Raw genomic sequence first — 7,617 nt, 5'->3', positions numbered from 1 at the left:
AACTTAGCTAGTCTTTCTTATGAATCCAAACAATTTCTGGGAGCACTCATCCATGTGAGCACTATGTAATGGTGAGTCAGAACTGTTTGAAAGGTTTGGGGAGTGATACATTATTTATACTGCTAATTATCATACTAAAATTATAAATTTGCACAATGTTTATTGTGAATATTCTTCAGGTGCAGTTTAGTTATTCAAATTATTTCTGACTTTATGTATACATATGAATCAATGCTAACTTGCCATGTTCTTTTCAATATCCGTATCTACCAATTAATAAAACATTAAAATTTACACAATTCACCTATGGAAAACAGCTGATGGCAAGTGGGAAAAAAGAGGGCTAATAGAGAAAAAAATGAGAAAGAACAGTTCATTTTTGCAAGTAAGTAAAAACATTTTCCTCTTTATTTTATAAATTGTAGAGGTGGAAAAATGAAACAAAGAAGTCAGAGGATATTGTTAGGCATGAAGCTCTTCCACCCTGTAACAGAAGTAGTTCATGAAAGCTTCATCCTCTGGAGAAAGAGTGGGTATTCTGGGATTGCTTTTTGTTGTTGTTTTTCCCACAGATAGTGTGCTCACACAAGGGAGTATTACATTGTAAATTCTCAGGGTACGGTCACATTTCTCACTTCCTGTATATTTTTCATAGTATCTGGTGCTTTGCATAGGAGAGGGTGTTATTAATAAATATTGATTTGGCTGGGTATGATGATTAATTTTATGTGTCAACCTGATTGGCTAAAGGATGCCCAGGGCTTCCCTGGTGGTGCAGTGGTTGAGAACCCTCCTGCCAATGCAGGGAACACGGGTTTGAGCCCTGGTCCGGGAAGATCCCACACGCCACGGAGCAACTAAGTCCGCGTGCCACAACTACTGAAGCCTGTGTGCCTACAGCCCATGCTCCACAACAACAGAAGCCACCACAATGAGAAACCTGCGCACCGCAAAGTAAAGTAGCCCCCACTCTCCACAACTAGAGAAAAGCCCGCACGCAGCAATGAAGACCCAACACAGCCAAAAATAAATAAATTAATAAATTAATTTTTAAAAAAAGGATGCCCAGATAGTTGGTAAGACCTTATTTCTGGGTGTTTCTGTGAGGGTGTCTCCAGAAGAGATTAACATTTGAATCAGTATAGAAGATCTTCCTTACCAATGTTGTGGGCATGAACAGAACAAAAAGTGGAGGAATGACGAATTTGCTCTGTTTGAGCTGAAACATCCATCTTCTCCTGCCCTCAGACACGGGCGCTCCTGGTCCTCAGGCTGTCAGACTCAGATCAGGACTGACACCACATGGCTCTGCCACTCCCACTCCTATTCTTAGGACTTTGGACTGGGACTGACTCCATATCACCAGCTTTCCTGGTTCCCCAGCTTGGAGATGGCAGATCGTGGGACTTGGCCTCCATAACTGGCATGAGCCAATTCCTATAAGTATAAAGATTTACAGATATTGGTCTGTTTCTCCAGAAAACCCTAACTAATTTACACAGAATAGATAAGCAAAACATTTAGTCTCAGGTGAGGTACTCCTGGAAACATTTCAACCTTGGAGACACACAAACAAGTGTGTATAACTTGGAGATTAAAGTCAAGTACACATAGGCACTGATAATGTAGAACTGTGCTCTAGCAATCAGGCATAGCACAATGTTTCACAAAATACCACTTCGAGAATGGCTTGTCCTGAGCAAAATATCAATAACAGTTCTGTCCTGATTTACTGTGTGATCTTAAATAATTTATTATCTTCTGTCATTCTACCTCATTTTCTACATGTATAATAAGATGTCCTATCAAGGTGCCATAAAGTCACATTAGCTAAACGTGCTATTGCAGATGAAGTGTTACATGCTGCTTGCTTGGAAATATTTTCTGAGAAAAAAGTCAAAAGTATTTTTTAAACAGGTTATTCCTAAAACAAATGACATAATGAAGTGCAAGTGTGTGATCAGAGCATTATGTGCTGACAGATAACATTTATAGAAATTCAGTACTTTAAAGTAATTCCTGTACCAACCATTACTCAGCCATGTTGATATAAAATGCAAAGAAATTAGAGTGTTCATAAACAGAATTAATCAAGACCTTATTCCAATAGACACCTACAACACAGTTGCTGTGGCCACCCACAACTTTTCTTTTCTGCATTGTGTATCAAAGCCACAACACGATGTGTTTGCAAATGACATTTATAGCAACTCAAGTTCTGTATATAATAGTTAATGACCCATCTCAAAGAATTCTATTTTTCAGCCTTATTGGTTCACTATTGTAGAGGGAAGTAATAAAGCTCTACAGTTCCTGGAAAAAATGGTCAGACTTTATTTTTAGTGTAAAGGGTCAGAATTTCATTCTTCAGAAAGGGATACTGAGGTACATTCAGAATTAGCAAAAATATAAGCTACTATCAATCAGGGAGCTTCCTGGTACCAGACTGAATTAAATGGTAATTGGATTATTTTAAAATCTTGAAATATAACAGGATTAAGAGCTTACCACTTACTGGTATAACGTGTACCATTATTAATATCAACAATTTCTTTTATTTTTCAAATATGTTGTGTTCAAGTCACTATGCCAAGATCACAGGGGCTAACAATGTAACACATATTGTATTTTTTTTTTAAATAAAAACTTTCATTGGCCAAGATGGTGGAGTAGGAAGACCCTGAGCTCACCTCCTCTCATGGGCATACCAAAATTACAACTATTCAGAGAGCAACTATTGATGAGAAAGACTGTAATCTAGCAGAAAAGATCTTCTACATCTAAAGTTATAAAGAAGGAACCACAACAAGATGGGGCGGTGGCGGGGGGCGGGCAGAGATGCAGTATAGTCAAGACCCATTCCCTGAGTGGGCAACCAACAAATAGGAGGGTAATTACAATTGCAGAGGTTTCCCTCAAGGACTGAGTGGTCCAAGAAACACACAGGGCTCCCCAGCCCAGAGGTCCTGCACCAGGAAGACAGATCCCCAGAACGTTCGGCTTTGAAGGTCAATGGGGCTTACATTCAGGACACCCAAGGGGCTGCAGGGATTAGAGACTGCACTCTTAAAGGATGCACACAATATCTCACAAACTCCGGGAGCCAGGGCAGAAGCAGTAATTCGAAAGGAGACTGGGTCAGATTCACCTGCTGATCTTGGAGAGTCCCCCGGAGAGACAAGGAGGCAACTGGAGCTCACCCTGAGATCACAGACGCTGGTGGCAGCACTTTTGGGGAGCTTGTTCTACCACGTGGACACTGGTGCTGGTGAGTGCCATTTTAGAATCTTCCCTCTAGCTTATTAGCATCAGGACCTGGCCCTACCCACCAGCCTCTGGACACCATATGGGAACACCTCAGGCCAAGCAACTAGACACAGGCCCACCCACCAACAGGCAGGTTGTTTTAATATTCCCTGAGCTCACAACAAGCCTGGGACACAGCCCTGTCCACCAGAGGGCCCACGACCTGGCCTTACACACCAGTGGACAGGCACAAGCCCCAGGAACCCCAGGGCCCTGCAGCCAGAGACCTTGGGGCCCAGCTCTGCCTACCAGTGAGGTGGCATTAGCCCTGGAACCCCTGGGCCTCGGCTCCATCCACCAGTGGGCCCTGAAGTCAGACAGCCTTGGACCCAGCTCCACCCACTACTGGCAGGCACTAGCCCCAGGATTTCCTGGACTCAGGCCCCATCCACCAGCAGGTAGACGCTAGCCCCAGGAACACCACAGCCCCACAGCTTTCTGTGCCAGGACCCAGCCCACACTCAAGGGGCCAACATCAGCTCTGAGACACCTTGGGCCCCTCACCCAGCTGCCCCAAGATCTGGTCTCACTCACCAGCAGGTGACACAAACTTCAGGACACCCTGGACCCTACAGCCAACTGTGTCAGGAACTTGCCCAGCCCACCAGTGGACCAAAACCAGCTCCAGGACCCCCAGGACCCTGAAGCCAGAGATCCAGGGGCCTGGGTCCACCCACCACTGAGCCAGCACTAGCCCCAGAACTCCATGGACTTTTTAGTGTCTCATGCATTTCTACTTGTTTATGTTTTGTGCAGTTCTAAAAGGGAAGTTTATAGTGACACAAGCTTACCTCAGGAAACAAGAAAAATCTCAAATAACCTAAACTTATACCTAAAGGAACTAGAAGAACAAACAAAACCCAAAGTTAGAAAAGGAAAAAGATAATAAAGATCAGAGCAGAAATAAATGAAAGAGACTAAAAAAAGAAACATAGAAAAGATCAATGAAACTAAAAGTTGGTTCTTTGAAAAGATAAACAAAATTGATAAACTTTTAGCCAACCTCATCAAGAAAAAAAGAGGGCCCAAATCAATAGAATAAGAAATGTAAAAGGAAAAGTTACATTGACACCACAGAAATACAAAGGATCGTGAGAGATTAGTAAATAAATAAAATGGACAATCTAGGACAAATTCCTAGAAATGTACAATCTTGTATGACTGAACCAGGAAGATACAGAAAATATGAACAGACCAATTACCAGTAATGATATTGAATCAGTAATTGCAAAACTCCCAACCAACAGAAGTTCAGAACCAGAAGGCTTCACAGGTGAATTCTACCAAACATTTAGTATTAACACCTAGTCTTCTCAAACTATTCCAAAAAATTGCAGAGGAAGGAACAGTTCCAAACTCATTCTACAAGGCCAGCATCACCCTGATACCAAAACTAGACAAAGATATCACAAAAAGAAAATTACAAGCCATTGACTTCAGACTATACTACAAAGCTACAGTAATCAAAACAGTGTGGGGCTTCCCTGGTGGCGCAGTGGTTGACAGTCCGGCTGCGATGCAGGGGACACGGGTTTGTGCCCTGGTCTGGGAAGATCCCACATGCCGTGGAGCGGTAAGCCATGGCCACTGAGCTATGGCCGCTGAGCCTGCGCATCTGGAGCCTGTGCTCCGCAACGGGAGAGGCCACAACAGTGAGAGGCCCGTGTACCGCAAAAAACAAACAAACAAACAAACAAAAACAGTGTGGTACTGACACAAAAACAGACACATAGATCAATGGTCAGAATAGAGAGCTCAGAAATAAACCCATGCACTTATCGTCAATTAATCTACAGCAAAGGAGATAAGAATATACAATGAGGAAAATACAGTCACTTTAATAAGAAGTGCTGGGAAAACTGGACAGCTACATGTAGTATAATGAATTTAGGACGTTTTCTCACACCATATACAAAAATAAACTCAAAATGGATTAAACACTTATATGTAAGACCAAAAACCATAAAACTCCTAGAAGAAAACGTAAGTGGAGCACTGACATAAATTGTAGCAATATGTTTTTGGATCTGTCTCCTAAGGAAAAAGAAATAAAAGCAAAAATAAACCAATGGGACCTAATTAAATTTAAAAGTTTTTGCACAGCAAAGGAAACCATCAACAAAACGAAAAGGCAACCTACTGAATGGGGGAAAATATTTGCAAATGATGTGACCTATAAGGGATTAATATCCAAAATATAGAAACAGTTCATATAACTCAACATCAAAAAAACAAACAACTGGAATAAAAAATGGGCAGAAGTTCTGAATAGATTTTTTTCAAAGAAGACGTACAAATGGCCAACAGGCACATGAAAAGATGCTTAACGTAATTAATCATCAGAGAAATGCAAATCAAAACCACACTGAGATATCACTTCACACCTGTCAGAATGGCTATCATCAAGGGACTTCCCCGGTGGTCCAGTGGCTAACACTCCACGCTCCCAATGCAGGGGGCCAGGGTTTGATCCCTGGTCAGGAAACTAGATCCCACGTGCCGCAACTAAAGATCCTGCATGCTGCAACTAAAAAGATCCAGCGTGCCACAACTAAAAGATCCTGCATGCCACAACTAAAGATCTCACATGCTGCAACGAAGATCCTGCAGGCAGCAACGGAGATCCCGTGTGCCGCAACTAAGACCTGGCACAGTCAAATAAATAAAATAAATAAATATTTTTTTTAAAAAAGAAAGAAAATGGCTATCATCAAAAGGATGACAAATAACAAATGTTGGCATGAATGTGGAGAAAAGGGAAACCTTATACACTGTTGGTAGGATGTAAATTGGTGCAGCATCTATGAAAAATAGTATTGAGATTCCTCAAAAAACTAAAATCCAGGAATGATAAATGATTTGCTCAAAGATCCAATTTTCACTGACAGAGCTATGACTAGAATCCAGGACCCTGTTCCCTCTTTGGTAGGCTTATCTCCAGGTGACGTTAGACATTTATTGAATGAATAATGACCCCACACATTAACTCACTTTGAGTCTCAACTCATAATTAGCTCTTTTCTAATGGACTTGCCATCTTCTTTTGGTCTGAATAGGTAACAAACTGTCCCTGGGGTACTCACTTCCCAGAAGAGAAACACCCAGCTTTACAATTCTGCCTCTCTTGCTCAAGCAGTTTGAGCTAATTACAGAACAGCCTTATTTGGTGTAGTGGGTTCTGTGCAACTACCCAGACGTCCCTTTCAGAAGAAGGCATTCATTTCCTTAGCTCCTGGGACTGTGCACAGCTACTGTTCTTTCTAGGAGCTGTCACACTGAAGGAAGCTGCCTCACTAAGGTTTTCTCTCTTCCCTGGGGTTGCCCCACCTTCAATGACTGTTGATACCAGCGAACAAAAGCCCAGTCCCCTTCCCACAGTTCAGAATTCTGAAAGCCAGTTCAGCTCCAGGGCTACTCTGCAGCTGCATCACAGTTCAACAACTCCTTCTGCCCTATCTCACTTCTCACTCCCTCACAGAGGTTACTCCTGACTGCACTCCTGCATCCGTATCTCTGTCTCAAAGTCCGTTTCTCTGGAAATCTTACCTAAAACAGTAGCCCTTTCACTCTGTTGCCAGAGTAAAAGATAACAGGAGAGAAAAATGCTACAAAAGAAGTTTGTGGCAGAAAGATTAAGGTTTCCCCAAACTTCTCCTGCCTCACAAAATCCCGTTTTTTTATTCCAATTTATATATTTTAAATGTTAGGTATGAGTTATTTTATATGTTTACTTCTTTCAAGAGATTAAAAGCACATTATCTTATATATTTATATTTTACAAACCACTTTCTAATAAACTACTTTATATTCTTAAAACTCTAATTCCTGTGTAGCACTAATTACACTACAATTGCCTACTTTCTGAGAGTCTTTCCTGCTAGACTGTCTTGTCTTTGATTCTCTAGCACCTATATCACAATCCACAACTCCATATGGGATCCTCAGTGAATTAACAATTTCCCTTCAAGATATACTTACACTAAAAAACTACAGAACAGGGCTTCCCTGGTGGTGCAGTGGTTGAGAGTCCACCTGCCGATGCAGGGGACACAGGTTCGTGCCCCAGTCCGGGGAGATCCCACGTGCCGCGGAGCAGCTGGGCTCGTGAGCCATGGCCGCTGAGCCTACGCGTCCAGAGCCTGTGCTCCACAACGGGAGAGGCCACAACAGTGAGAGGCCCGTGTACTGCAAAACAAAAAACAAAAAACAAAAAACTACAGAACACATGAGGAAAGACTATGTCATGAACAAATGGAATATTCTGAAAGAGTACAAAATTACCTTTAAATGATGAAAGATATAAAAGATATA

General features: G+C 42.0%; 1 protein-coding gene across 1 annotated transcript in view; it reads right to left on the bottom strand.

Moving 5' to 3' along the window:
• Window positions 1-7,292: 7,292 nt before the first annotated feature.
• Window positions 7,293-7,617, bottom strand: part of LYRM7 (LYR motif containing 7) — a 53,731-nt gene continuing 53,406 nt past the window's right edge. Inside the window, exon 8 of the transcript XR_011377331.1 lies at window positions 7,293-7,491. The gene's annotated coding sequence lies outside the window, so the exon portion shown is untranslated. The remainder of the gene's footprint in view (window positions 7,492-7,617) is intronic.

This window comes from Globicephala melas, chromosome 3, assembly GCF_963455315.2.
Source record: "Globicephala melas chromosome 3, mGloMel1.2, whole genome shotgun sequence".
Taxonomy (NCBI): Eukaryota; Metazoa; Chordata; class Mammalia; order Artiodactyla; family Delphinidae; genus Globicephala; species Globicephala melas.
The sequence above is the reverse complement of the archived record's forward strand: the minus strand, read 5'-3'. Positions and strand labels throughout refer to the sequence as shown.